This window comes from Toxorhynchites rutilus, chromosome 3 (genome assembly GCF_029784135.1).
Source record: "Toxorhynchites rutilus septentrionalis strain SRP chromosome 3, ASM2978413v1, whole genome shotgun sequence".
Lineage (NCBI taxonomy): Eukaryota > Metazoa > Arthropoda > Insecta > Diptera > Culicidae > Toxorhynchites > Toxorhynchites rutilus.
The window spans coordinates 102,855,469-102,870,311 of NC_073746.1; the positions used below are offsets into that span (position 1 = coordinate 102,855,469).

Genomic DNA, 14,843 nt, shown 5'->3' on the forward strand with positions numbered 1-14,843 from the left:
CAGCTGTATTTCGGGATTGATTGAAGTTACAAAACTTGTTTTAACATCACAATACAGATAATTCATTGTTCTATCAGAAAAATAATAACGAACTTTTTTTTTCCTTTACACTTTGAAAATGTGTACGTTATATCGGGGTTAAATGTACGTTATATCGAGTGACGTTATATCGAGGTACGTTATAACGAGGGTACGTTATATCGAAGTTTCCCTGTATTAACCCTTTGCGGTCGTTTGTTTGTTCTCAACCACCACAGCAAGGAAGAATACTAATCTTATACTTTATGCAACAATATATCAGCTCACATTTTTTCTAAACGAATTTTAATGTCTAGTGTACTTGTCCATGAATCAAAACGGTCATATAAATGATAGATAACGGTACTCAGTATAAACAAAAGTTGTCACCCATCCTTGAGAAAAGGCTTAATAGAAAAATCCATGTATTGCGGTATTGTGTAGATGTAGAGAGCACTGTTCTGTATGTTCAAACAGAAAGATATTTTTTTTTTATTTAAATCGTTTATTTTTACAGGCTCAGTTACATAGGTTTAAAGGAGCCGAACTCCTTAAAACAGAAAGATATCACACGAAGGAAAATTACAGCATATATTTTTTATATGAAAGTAATATTGTCATACACATTATTTAGTAAATACTTAGCTGAAGTATCCGTAAAAATCATGTCCGTCTTCCCACAAGAGTATATATATACAAAGCCAATACATTTAGGCATGCGTGTCTCATCCTTAACATTTTTTTAAATTAATGTAATTTATGTAAGATCATTGCAAGCTTCAAGCTCATTGTAAGATTTGTATGCGTTTCATAAAAGTCCGAATTTACTTCCAAAAGCTAATTCGTAATTGTTGAATTCTAGTAAGGCCTTGAAACGACTATATTCGGGCAACCATAAATTTGAATCTTGAAAGAATACTTTCGGCAGTGATTTCGAAGACCCGAGCAGGGCCTCCCTTACAACCTTTTGGATGGAATTTTCGAATGAACTGTTCCTCTCAGCCGCAAGAAAAACTGCCAGTGCATTGAGTCTGATCACAAGGTTGCCCAGAAAGAATCCTTCGGTTTGCCAGTACTTCTCCGCTAGATAGTAGAGTAACACGAGGTGATTTGATCATACGAGATGATTTGGACCACCCCTATACTGCCGTTCTACGCATAGTTGTCCCATGTTCCAAAATCAGGAACTGAGAAAAAAGTAATCAAGGTTTTTTCTAGCATATTTGACTACCAGAAGCTTTAAGCATTTCAGTTTGGCAATACACCGGGTTTTTTATAAGTAATAAATTATTGTTTAATGAAATGTGAAGAGCTCCCCTCGCTTGAATCAGTTAAGTTTGATTACGGTTTGAAAAGACATGATGCCTAGAATAACAACATGGGAAATTGAACTTGATGTTGTTTTTTGAAACACTTGGAACAAACAATAAGTTTTTTGGTGTTTTTCCGAAAGATTATGCATAAAAACAACGTTTTATGAAGAAGGGAATGATCTGCAAATGAGTGCATTAGCCCTTCTGAAAGCGTGACGTAAGATTCTTGTACTTGAACCGTTTCGTTTCGTTTATTATGGATCTACAAAAAATACATGGTGGGACAGTTATGTCTAGAAAAACAACATGGAACAATTAAGCTTGATATTGTTTTTTGAAAAGCTGTGAAGAAAGAATAAGTTTTTTTTTGTGGTTTCATGGAAGATTATGCATAAAAACATCGTTTTAGGAAGAAAATTGAAAATTATCAAGAAGTAACATGGGACAACTATGCATAGAACGGCAGTATATTTAAAAAAGTACGGTTCAACTTGGATTTTTTATGTCATTTCCTTCTATTGTTAAATCGTATGTACCTAACGTAAAAAATCTTTGGTAAAATTTCATAAGCAGAGGGAAGCGGTAGCATGAACACAGCAAGTACTTTGATTGTCAGAAAATGTGAATTTTTCGATCGTGGTTTTAAGGTGTTCTCCGTTGATTAAACAAACTCTTCGTGTGTTGTGCAGTAAAGTTCTGTTCGCCTACAGAGGAGGAACAATTTGATGCAGTTTGATAACAATGAATGAAATCAGTTGCATTTTAATTTTTGCATGTTGTGTGGGGTGACATGGACATGTTTCTGTGAGGTGAATTGGTTCTGAAGGTTTGGGGCTTTTCTTTGGTCGAATTGATTCCAGTATCACGTACCTCAGCGTTTCGAGGAGGCAGAGAGCCGTCTATTCGCTCGTTTCCCCCTCTCTCAGCCATTTTTGTTACTATTATAGATTCAAGATCACGACCATGATACAACTGGCGAAGGTATGCTATTTATATTTACGGAAGAAATTAATAAACATCATGAAAACATAATTCAAAACGAGATAAAAGCCAACATGTTACACATACAGAGACATACTCTTATGCCTTGAAGCGACTAAATATTTTACACACTTCTGACCATTTTACGCTCTTCTCAAAATAAACTCTTTCTGTTAATCTTATTAACATCGAAAAGAGTTGCATTGCTTTTTTATGCTCAAGATTAGCACAGTTATCATCCTTGGTGGAGACAGTTTTGCCACGCGGACCTAAATCACACATAACATTCCAGCACGACATTCACAATGGTCTTTCTTGATGAAAAAAAGTGGTCCTACGTCAAAAATAATGCAGAAGCCGTCTACTTTTGTGCTGTTTGCCCTACTGAAGGACTAACTTTACCTACAGGTAAAAACAAACAACATATACTGAAAAACCTACAGAGTTGGTGAAGAAATTCCCTAACATTCGCTGATTTTTTCGGACATTGTCTGAATTCCTTGATATTCCCTGATTTTCAAGGCTGTCCTTGATAGTCGACACCCTGTAGTAAAAGGAAAAAAAGTTTAATCTTCTAATCAGTAATTGCCATTATAATTTTGAACTCTAGCATATTTCAAAGGAAATATCAGTAACGTAGATAACGTAAATATTTAGCACCAACATCATCTCCATCCCTGATAAAATGTTACTCTGTGTTTACTTATTACTTATCGCATTCAATAACAATAAGTGCTTCTATTCGTGGCGAATTGACGTGGAATAAGACATCGACGGAATTCGATCAGCTGATGAGAGCTGAGCTCGGATTACATGGTTACGGCAATGTTTGATATTCTTTATTCCGAAGTTGCTCACCACTTTGTTTGCAAAATGTTTGTGTATGTCATAAGTTCAGGTTGGCTCTACCTGATGACATTGGTAATATAAGAAGTTCAAAGGCGCTCGGAAAATGCTGATAAGATGACGAATCGAGCTGATAGAGCAAACTACGTTATATTTGTGGATAATGTTAACTGTTTTATTGATTATCCACATGGCACACGGAGAAGTCATTGACCACCATTTATTTTTCTACTCCAAACAGTTGAAAGAAAAATAAAACAATGTTCGTTGAGATGATTTGATCCCGCTTATTGTTTTCATTCAATTATAAAAGTTGTTAACTCGCAACACTCATCTTCGACAAGTGGATAGAGGATAGCAGTAGAAACTTTAATCAAAGACGGATACGGATGGGTCCCTCGTGTTGTTTCATTTACTGCAACACACATGACATTAATTGATTAATTCAATCAATGTTTGCTCTCTCAGCGCATACAGTGTCTGAATAATGAAACGTTCAATCTTCCATATGTCAGAAATTTGGGTCGTTTCATCTATCTCATCTATGATGAGGATTCGGGCTTCCTGACATGGCTAGCCAATCAGAGAGGCATGCCGGCTCATTTGATTAAAGCTTGGTTTACGTGTCCTCAAATACATAGCCCAATAAACGGTTCGAGGGAAGAATAACATGTGATGAGATGAAATCGTCATATCGTAATTTGTAGGTATGGTGACTTTTTATCCTCTTCAATGATTATGCTGGTTAGTAAAGTTCATGTGCAGCAATTACACAAATTACCCAATTATATGATTTGGTATGACATGGGAGGATTTTTTCATAAAGGCCTAGTTCAAATAGCTTTTCATCTACACCAATGAACAATCAGGAGTACAACTAAGTACTTCAGAATCATTTACTCTCCTTTTTGTAACAAAACCACCTTAATGACAAGATAACGCATTAGTGCATAAAGGCGGACAGCCATGGCATGGTTTAAGGAGGTAGTACACTATGGAAACTTGAAAAAGTTAAAAAAAGGTAGTTACTGTAGTTTTGTAGTAGTTTTGTAGTACAAGCCAGTTAGTGGACCTAAGTCTTTGCGTAAGAAGCGCGGAATTTAAAACGCGTTTTTCTCGAAACTATGTTTTGCAAACTGGTGGAAGTTTTACCTCCGGAACGGTCCATCCGATTTTGATGGAATAGTTTTTTCCAGATTTTCCACAAAATTTCCTGTCATCGCACGTAGATTTTTTTGATATTTCGAAAAATAAAATTTTGGTGAATGTTTTTGTCTCGATTTTTTGAGGCAAAAACGCAATTTTTAAAAAAAAATATCCAACATTACGTAAAAAAAATCATTGGTTAAAATCGGTCCACTGAAAAACTTGTAGAACTTTCACGGCTATTCATGGGACAGTCCAATTGATACCAATTTTCACGGTATCCTCTGCGTTAAACGAAATATAACATGCAACACCATGGCTGAAACCACGCCGAATAGGTTATGTGAACTGACTGAGATCAGAAGATGACCTACAAAAGATAAACTTATAATTCATGCGAAATTGATGTTAGTTATGTAAGTAATACAACAACAGAGCAGACTGACGATATTTATGAAACTGGCGTTTTCGTTTTTTGAATGTTTCACTCCTGATCAACAAAGTTCAAATGACTAGTCTTATAAACGAAGATGGTTAATATATCCTGCACGGTAGACATCATTTCAACCGAGCTCTCAAATATAACTGGAAACTCAAAAATGACAGTGTTTGTAGCATTATCACTCATAGTAAAACGGTAAAACGGTTTCACACTCTGTAAATAGTTTGAATTGACGACAATTAGGAGCAATGCAATTTCATCAAACTTGCGTTCTATGCTTCAAAAACAGAAGGAATTCAAGGCTTGAAACATTTTGAATTCGAAATCTTAAAATCAGTTGTATCTCGGGATTTTTTAAAGGCACAAAAAATGTTCCAAACCAGAACGCAGATAAGCTATTGTACTTTTCAGAAAAGAATGTTGAAAAAAATATTCCTTTACAGTTTTTAAGAATTTTCGTACATTTCTTCGGATATCCTCCATCAAAGTTTGGACTCTCTGTTGGTTAACCTTAGCGCCCATTTCATTACATAATCTCTTCATGTTTGCTCACTTTGATGAGTTTGATGTTTGATGAGATGATGAGTCACTTTGGCACCCTTCTTCAATTTCCGCTTGACAATTACCCAAAATTTTTCGGAATTCGGGGCAATTAGGAGGATTGAGACCTTTTTCCATGTAATCAACCCCATTGTCACGGTACCATTGGAGTACTTCTCGACTGAAGTGGCAGTTTGCCAAATCCAGCCAAAACTTCACCGGACCTTTGTGGGCCTTAATAAACTTAAAGGAGAAATTTCTACTATACTTTTTCGATTTTAATAAGTGGCAGTGGCAGTGGCCTTAGAAAATTTCAGGCCTGTGAACTGTCCAAAATCGATCTTCACCTTCGTTTCGTCATTCATCAGCAAAACCTGTTGTACAACTTTCGAGTGCGTCTTCTGGCCACTAGGTTTTGCTTCAGCGTCCAGTTTGGATACTTGATGGCATGGAAAATACGATAAGTTTCTCGCATACGGATTCTCCGGTTGGTACTTTAGTTAGAGTTGTATTTTTTGGCGATAGCTCTCGAATTCCGGATTTGTCTTAATTGTTCTCACTACCTCCAACCTCAGCTTACGATCGTAAGATCCCCTACGATTTGTTCTTCAACGCATGAAATGATGAAATCGGAGGCGGATAAATCCAAAAGCAGTTTTAGCGATCGTGGTTTCTCAGTGTTCGTTGAACATAACGTCGATGGATACGCCCAGACCGCAGATGAACTTTAGCTTAAATTTGTGGTGTGAGAGATCGTAAAAGCAGCTGAATGAGATAATCTTAAAGTAATCATACCCGGCCCGTTTGGTAATTCTGAGTTCAGCGCAGCTCCTCCGACCGACGCAACAGCGTTCCAAATCAGGCGCACTCAACCAGGATTTCTCGAATTGTTGACCGCGTTTATCGGCAGATTCCACATCGTCGAACTCTGATTTTCTTTGCTTTCTTCAACTGTCATGTAGTGATGTTGCTGGCACACATTTCGCTACAGGTCTCTCTCTAATTTTAGTTCGAAGGCCTTCATCCTTGGATAGCTCTCGAGAAGCCTACACACATCCCATTGTCATACCAGATCAGCTCAGTTTAGCCCACCCGTTTTGTGGTAGCTTCTAGAATCTCTCAAACGCGTTTCTCGCCAGGTTGCTCTGGCACGGTGATATAACATATGCATTTAAAAAAAAGTGGTGAATTACCACTTGTAGCAACGCTGTTGTGAACAGAAAACATATCGGTTGATTTTCAGCAGCCATGAAAAAAACAGTCAAGCAACTGTGGAGCCGATCTGGCGTGGAGGTAACATCCATACTTCTCACGCTCAAGATCACGAGTTCAATTCTCACTCCCGACATTCTTCCAAAATGGAAGGTAAAAGTGACGAACCAGCCAGAAGCGTTGAAAGTCACTATAATACAGAAAAAAAAAGTCAAGCAACTACGCTCGATGCATTGTTCGTACTGTCAGCTCCACCCCGTAGCGAAGAAGTTGGACATAGTGAGGCACTTCGTGATCACTGGATATATCCGATGCTGATGCATTTACATCATCCTCTCTCGTTCTAAAGCAAGGTGAGAGCGTCGAACGGAAGCCTGGTACTGGCCGAATTAGTGAGCGGCAAAATTTCTTATTTGAAGTCTTGAAACCAGCAACCGTTGATCATAAACATGTTTTTTTTTGGTATTCAATTTGCGGAAATAAACGAAGAGTGACTCCAACCCGTATTTAATTTATTCTAAAGCGCGAATTTGTTATTTTCGCCATCACTGTATATACCATTGGATTGAATTGATTTTTCTGAATAGCTTTTTTGTTTCCATCAACTATGGCAATGAGGCTTAGTTTCACAACATCGAAGTATTCATAGACGCTTAACATATTAATTCCCTTCTAGCCTATGCTTGATGAGCTGAATCAGTAATCAAATACCTGTAATTACTATTCAAACAAGTGTGAAAAAACTATTTTACAAAAAAGCACCACGAATTACCAGAACCGAATCCCATCATGCGACATATCGAATGTTGCATAGACGCATAGATTGATGAATTCCACCTAGATGCCATATTTTGAAATTTTGCGCTAAAAATTTTCCAAATTAACGCTTAAGGATTTTTTTGAACAGAACTTTCGTTTTGTGGCCTTAGCATCAGTACTGATTTTATAAATAATTAGGTATAGATCTAACAAAAAAAAATCGGACATATTCACATTTTCTGAATATAGTGATCAATTTGCCCACGGTTTACGATATCCTTAATTCGCATGGTTCGCTAAAGTTTAACTTTCAGTTCCTTGCACTAGTGTTTACAGTAAAAGACTGTTCTCTAAACGTACGAAGCAAAGCGTAATCGTTCGTTTAAAAAACATTATAATAAATGTAATAGCGTTAATGAACTAATTTTATGAGTTAATGTTAACCTAATTTTGAAAAAAAAAATTATCTTGTGTTAATGAAAAATAATTGATTTTTTTTCTAATATCCGGTATCCGGCCGGATAGTTATAGGATATCCGTTTCATCTCTATTTCTTATACCTCTTGGTGATTGAGGAATATAATTATCATCTTGGGTGTATTTTCATGAAAAATAAATGCATGTTGCAAATGCAAATTGTATGTCATAAATACACAATAGCAAAATTACAGAGACACGCACGAGTTATGATTTTGCACACGAGTACAGGACATTTAACAGTTGGTCGCCCGTAATGCCCAAAAGTTTGGCCACCCCTGTTCTAAAACAACACAAAGATTGTCAATTGAGGGCCCTGAGTTTGAACTCACGATCGATTAGTTCGCTTAGTTTCACAACTATAGAACCACTCATTTTTTTCTGAGTTTCCAGAGAAATGTAAAAAGCCGGTGCCATGACCTTCCAGATTCTATGAATTGATGCCATATTACCCAATTACCGAAGAACGAATTATGCCAAATATAGTCCTATTAATCGTATGATGAGCCTCTGTAACGAACACAGTGAAATAATCAATGTAACCACGTCAAGGTCAATGCTTAAAGACTATCTGAATAGGATAAGATATAGTTGAATTTCACTGTAATATTTGAGCAGCATATTTAGTCTACGCTGGTTTGACGAAATAAATAAATAAATAAAAAAATAGATTATGCAACTTGTTAAAACCCGCTTTTAAATTAAACGGATAAATTATCCAGCCAGCTCGCTTTAGTTCTAAGTAGTATTAAGAATGTATCGGTCTACAATAGATTGACGACAACAAATAAATATCATTCTTCGCCGATTGCCCGAAGTAACCAGACGAAGGAAAGTCGCGTCCAAGTTCCGTTATCGGTTACCGCGTGATTGTTGTTTTTTTGCCGCTGAAGAGTTCATTTCACTATCTGGATAGTGAGTGAAGTGCCCTGCCTGCAAGTGGATAAAGGCTTTCATCCTCGGAAAGCCAAGCATTGGTTTTTGTTTTGTCGCTGCTTCGCCGACATTGGAGATTTCGCCGAGTCATCGTGCCAACAGTGACAGTGCGGGTAAGCTTTCACCGACGACTGTGTGTAGTGGTGTCGTAGGCACATTCCCACCACCAACGAGCTTTCAGCACGCTCCCGTTCATCTGCACTGGAGTGCGTTCATAGGTGAATAAGATTGAATATACTGAGAGAAAATATTTAATAATTATAAGTTTTTTTTTTTTTGTTTTTGTGAATTATTTTATTGTGAAATATTGTTTAAAAAAATACTTAGAATATAAGTGAAAATTTAAAATGGCAGAGAGTGGGGGACCTTCGGATATGGAGGTCTCTGACTCTAGTTCCCTCCTAATGGATAAAAAAAAGTCACTCAAACGTGTTCCAAATACGGAAGATACTTCTTCTGGGGACGAGTCAGCTAACCCTACCAAGCCTCCCTCCAAAAAACTAGCAAATCTCCCATCTGCCCTTAACGATCCCACTCTACCTTCAACCTCGTCTTCTCCCTCTGTTCTTCCCGCTCCTTCTCAACCTTCGCCTTCCCACTCTCAATCCCCGTCCTCGCCTTCCCCCCCTGTTATTCCCACTCCCCGTGTAAAGGTCTATCCAGAAGATGCGCCCGGAACTGGTCCCTGGGTTGTTTTCTTCAGGCCTAAGCCAAATGGAAAGGCGTTGAGAGTCATGCAGATCGCGAAAGATCTGGCAAGGTATACCTCCGTTTCGGAAATTTCGAAGGTTAGACCAAACAAATTGCGAGTTGTCGTGAATGATCGAAAAGACGCAAACAAGATTGTTGTCGATCAGCATTTTACAATTGAGTATCGGGTCTACATACCCTCTCACATAGTCGAAATTGAGGGTGTGATAACCGAAACGGGCTTGACGTGCGAATACATTACGAGTGAAGGTACCGGCCGTTTTAAAAAACTGCCCTCGACGACTGTTAAGATCTTGGGTTGCCGCCAGCTCGGAACAGTCTCCCATGAAGGAGAAGAAAAGAAATTTACGCCGTCCAACTCGTTTCGAGTCACCTTCGCTGGTTCAGCTCTCCCTGACTACGTGATGGTAGATAAATTGAGGTTAGCCGTGCGACTTTTTATTCCAAAGCCAATGACTTGTCTAAAGTGCAAGTCAGTTGGTCACACGGCTGCTTATTGTGCCAATAAAGAACGATGTGCCACTTGCGGAGAACAACATGAGGGGAAATCCTGCAGTGCGACTGAGCATAAGTGTCCATATTGCGGGGGATCCCCACACGTGCTCTCAGCTTGTGAAACATACAAGGCTCGCTGGGAGAAACAGAAGCGCTCTTTGAGGGAACGCTCTAAACGCACTTTCGCAGAAATTTTGAAGGGCGCTTCTCCACTGGCTCAAGAACAACAACCAATCAATACACACAATGTCTTCGCTACGTTGCCAGTTGACGAAATGGAAGCGGATACAGCTAACGGGGGCACGCCGTTTATTTCTCAAGGGAATCCCCGGCGCAAAAATGTGACCACTCCCAAAGTTCAAGGACAAGTCCCTCCGGTGATACCCCCTGTTAGCTTGCCCAAAAAATCGAGTGCAGCGGATAAGCAAAATCAGGTCCCTCCTGGCCTCCGTGGTAATAGTTCACCTTCGAACGACCCAGCACTCGAGGGGACATCAAAAACCCCAACTGTCCCTGTTTTTCCGTCAAGTTCAACTTCCCAATCGGGATTTATAAAGTTGTCTGACCTTGTGGATCAAATCTTCACGTGTTTTAATGTTTCCGACTCCATCAGAACCATTGTCACCGCAATGCTTCCAGTACTAAAGACAATTTTGCAGCAATTGATGCAAACATGGCCCCTCCTTGCAATGATTATCTCTCTTGATGTCTAATTTAAATAGAGAGGTCGGAGATATCACTGTTTTACAGTGGAATTGTCGTAGTCTTATCCCTAAATTGGATACATTCAAATTTCTAATTCATAAACTCAATTGTGATGTTTTTGCTCTATCCGAAACCTGGCTCTCTTCTCAAAATGATCTCTTTTTCCACGATTTTAATATTATACGCTTGGACCGTGATGACAGATACGGAGGGGTACTATTGGGGATCAATAAGTGTCACTCATTTTTTAGAATTGACCTTCCACCTACTGGAGGGATCGAAGCTGTTGCTTGTCATGCAAACATCAGAGGCAAAGACCTCTGTATAGTCAGCTTGTATTGGCCTTCGAGAGCTGCGGTTAGCCGCAAGCAACTTGTTGACATGTGCTCACTCCTTCCTGAGCCACGATTAATCTTGGGAGACTTCAACTCTCACGGAACTGCCTGGGGGGAACAGTACGACGACAATCGTTCATCGTTGATATATGACCTTTGTAACAGCTTCAATATGACCGTTTTGAACACTGGGGAAACAACACGTGTACCTAAACCTCCTGCTAAACCAAGTGCTCTTGACCTCTCGCTTTGCTCGAATTCACTATCGTTAGATTGCAAGTGGAATGTAATCCAGGATCCCAACGGTAGTGACCACTTGCCAATCAAAATTTCTATCACCAATGGGTTGAATTCTTCTGAATCAATAAACATGGCATACGACCTCACAAGACACATTGACTGGAAAAAATATGCGGACGCGATTGCTCTAGCCATCAATTCCAGAGATGGTTTGCCTCCATTGGAGGAGTATAACTTCATTTCTCGTTTGATATATGACAGCGCGGTTCGCGCTCAAACGAAACCCATCCCAGGTTCCACTATTCGTCGAAGGCCTCCCAATCCATGGTGGGATGGCCAGTGTTCCAAGCTTTATGGAGATAAATCGAATGCATTTAAAGCTTTTCGGAAACGTGGAACCCCTGAAAATTTTCAGAAGTATTTGGACCTTGAAAATCAATTTAAAAACTTGATCAAAGGGAAAAAACGTGCTTATTGGCGAAATTTCGTGGGAGGTTTGTCACGAGAAACGTCAATGAAAAAATTATGGAAAGTGGCTCGAAACATGAGAAATCGCTCTTCATCCAATGAAAGCGAGGAATATTCACATCGATGGATTTTTAATTTTGCACGAAAGGTTTGTCCCGATTCCGCTCCAGTGCAAAGAATTATTCGAGATATACCACAAGATAGGTGCGATCTTGATTCCGAGTTTTCGATGGTAGAATTCTCTCTTGCTCTCCTTTCATGTAACAATTCTGCTCCGGGATCGGATAGAATTAAGTTCAACTTGCTGAAAAATCTCCCTGATGTGGCGAAACATCGCTTGTTGAACTTATTCAATCGGTTTCTGGAGCATAATATTGTTCCAGATGATTGGAGACAAGTACGAGTTATAGCTATTCAAAAACCCGGAAAACCCGCGTCCGACTTCAATTCGTACCGCCCAATAGCAATGCTGTCTTGTATACGGAAATTGTTGGAGAAAATGATCTTGATTCGCCTTGATCGATGGGTTGAAACGAATGGCCTACTCTCAGATACACAATATGGGTTCCGCAGGGGCAAGGGGACGAATGATTGTCTTGCGTTGCTTTCTTCAGAAATTCAAATGGCTTACGCCGAAAAAAAACAAATGGCTTCAGTATTCTTGGACATAAAGGGGGCCTTTGATTCTGTTTCAATAGAGGTTTTGTCAGACAAATTACAATCTCGGGGTCTGCCGCCTCTATTGAATAATATGTTATATAACTTGCTTTGTGAGAAACATTTGAACTTTTCTCACGGAGATTCGGCAGTAAGTCGGGTCTCTTACATGGGACTCCCCCAGGGCTCATGTTTAAGCCCCCTTTTGTACAACTTCTACGTAAGCGACATTGACAATTGCCTTACACAAAATTGCAGCCTAAGACAACTTGCAGATGATGGAGTGGTGTCTGTCGTAGGATCAAACGAATCCGACCTGCAAGAATCCTTACAAGATACTTTGAACAATTTTTCAACCTGGGCCATTGGGCTAGGGATCGAATTCTCCACGGAGAAAACAGAGATGGTGGTTTTTTCTAGGAAGCATAAACCAGCAAAACCAAAGCTTCAACTTTTGGGTAAACCGATCACTCATGCTATGTCATTCAAGTATCTTGGGGTCTGGTTCGACTCTAAATGTACTTGGGGGGCCCATATTAGGTATCTGAGTAAAAAATGTCAACAAAGAATAAACTTTCTCCGTACAATTACCGGCACCTGGTGGGGAGCCCATCCCGAAGATCTTATAATGTTGTATCGAACAACTATTCTCTCAGTGATGGAGTATGGCAGTTTCTGTTTTCAATCAGCTGCCAAAACACACCTCATTAAACTCGAGCGAATTCAGTATCTTTGTCTCCGTATCGCGTTGGGATGTATGCCCTCAACGCATACCATGAGTCTCGAGGTTTTGGCAGGCCTACTCCCACTAAAAGATCGCTTCAATTTATTATCTCTTCGGTTCCTCATCCGGTGTAAGGTTATGAACCCATTGGTGATCGGAAATTTTGAGCAGCTGATCGAGCTAAATTTTCATTCTGGATTCATGAGCTCATATCATGAATTCGTCTCCATGCAGGTTGATCCTTCTTCGTATATTCCCAACCGTGTTTGTTTTCCTGACTACATCAATTCCTCTGTGCATTTTGATCTGTCCATGAAGCAGGATATCCATGGAACATCAGATTATCTTCGATCGAGGATCGTTCCAACGATCTTCGATGCAAAGTATGGGGATATCAATTGTGATAATATGTACTTTACTGATGGGTCCTCTATGAATGAGTCCACAGGATTTGGAGTGTTCAACGAATTTTTTAGCACCTCACACAGTCTTCAGAATCCTTGCTCAGTGTATATTGCTGAATTGGCAGCGATACACTGGGCGCTGGACAGCGTCGCCTCACGACCTGTTGAACACTATTACATTGTAACGGATAGTCTTAGCTCTGTCGAAGCTATCCGTTCAGTGAGGCCGGAAAAGCACTCGCCGTACTTCCTTGAGAGAATACGAGAAATTTTGAGTGCTTTATCCAGACGCTGTTATGTCATTACCTTTGTCTGGGTCCCTTCACATTGCTCAATTCTGGGTAATGAGAGGGCTGACTCATTAGCAAAGGTAGGTGCAATTGAAGGCGATATTTATCAGCGTCAAATCGCCTTCAATGAATTTTATTCTTTAGTCCGCAAAAATACCATAGTTAACTGGCAACGCAAATGGAACGAAGATGAATTGGGCCGGTGGCTCCACTCGATTATCCCTAAGGTTAGCCTCAAACCATGGTTCAAAAGTCTGGACTTGAGCCGGGACTTTATTCGCACCTTCTCCCGACTCATGTCCAATCACTGTTCGTTAGATGCGCTACTCTTTCGTATTAATCTTGCCGACAACAATCTTTGTGTTTGTGGCCAAGGTTACCACGACATCGAGCACGTTGTTTGGTCGTGCGAGCTGTATCTTGTCGCCAGATCGAATTTAGTAGTCACCCTTCGGGCCCGAGGAAGGCAGCCCAATGTGCCGGTGAGAGACGTGTTGGCTCGGTTAGACCTTGATTACATGTCCCAAATATATGTATTCCTTAAAGCTATCGATCTTCGTGTGTGATTGTCCTTATACCCTTAGTTTTTCCTTTTCCTTTTCCTTTGTGAGAGATCGGATCCCTTCTTAAGAATAAGATGAAATGTAAATACATATTAGATATAAGATAGGTTTAAGAATTGAGTGTGATGAGTGTGATTGAGAGTGTGATTGAGAGTGTGAGTGTGATCAATGTCAACATATCCTCATATCCCCTCCTTTTCCTGAAGAAAATATGTCACCCTTCTAAACTCGAGTTGACCGCGAGTAATCGGTTTCCTATATTATTAACATTAGAATTAAGGAAAAATGTATATATACTAGTAACAATACAGTAAGGAGTTCGGCTCCTTTAAACCTATGTAACTGAGCCTGTAAAAATAAACGATTTAAATAAAAAAAAAAATAAACAAATAAATAAATTATCAAATTGTTTTTGATGCAACTTCGTGAAAAATTAACGCATGAAGATGGGACATACGTCATTTTAAAGCAAATTTTCAAGTTCTGGAATATTTTACGAGAATATTTCGCATTCATTATTTTTTGAGTAACTCATCATTGAAGGCGAAGGGGTAATTTTTCATTCATTTAAACCACAATAT

The 14,843-nt window shown here is 39.4% G+C and overlaps 1 protein-coding gene across 2 annotated transcripts in view; it reads right to left on the minus strand.

The window, feature by feature from the left end:
- The window catches only part of LOC129779793 (uncharacterized), a 375,110-nt gene that overhangs the window by 2,549 nt on the left and 357,718 nt on the right, over positions 1-14,843 (minus strand). The window lies entirely within an intron of this gene.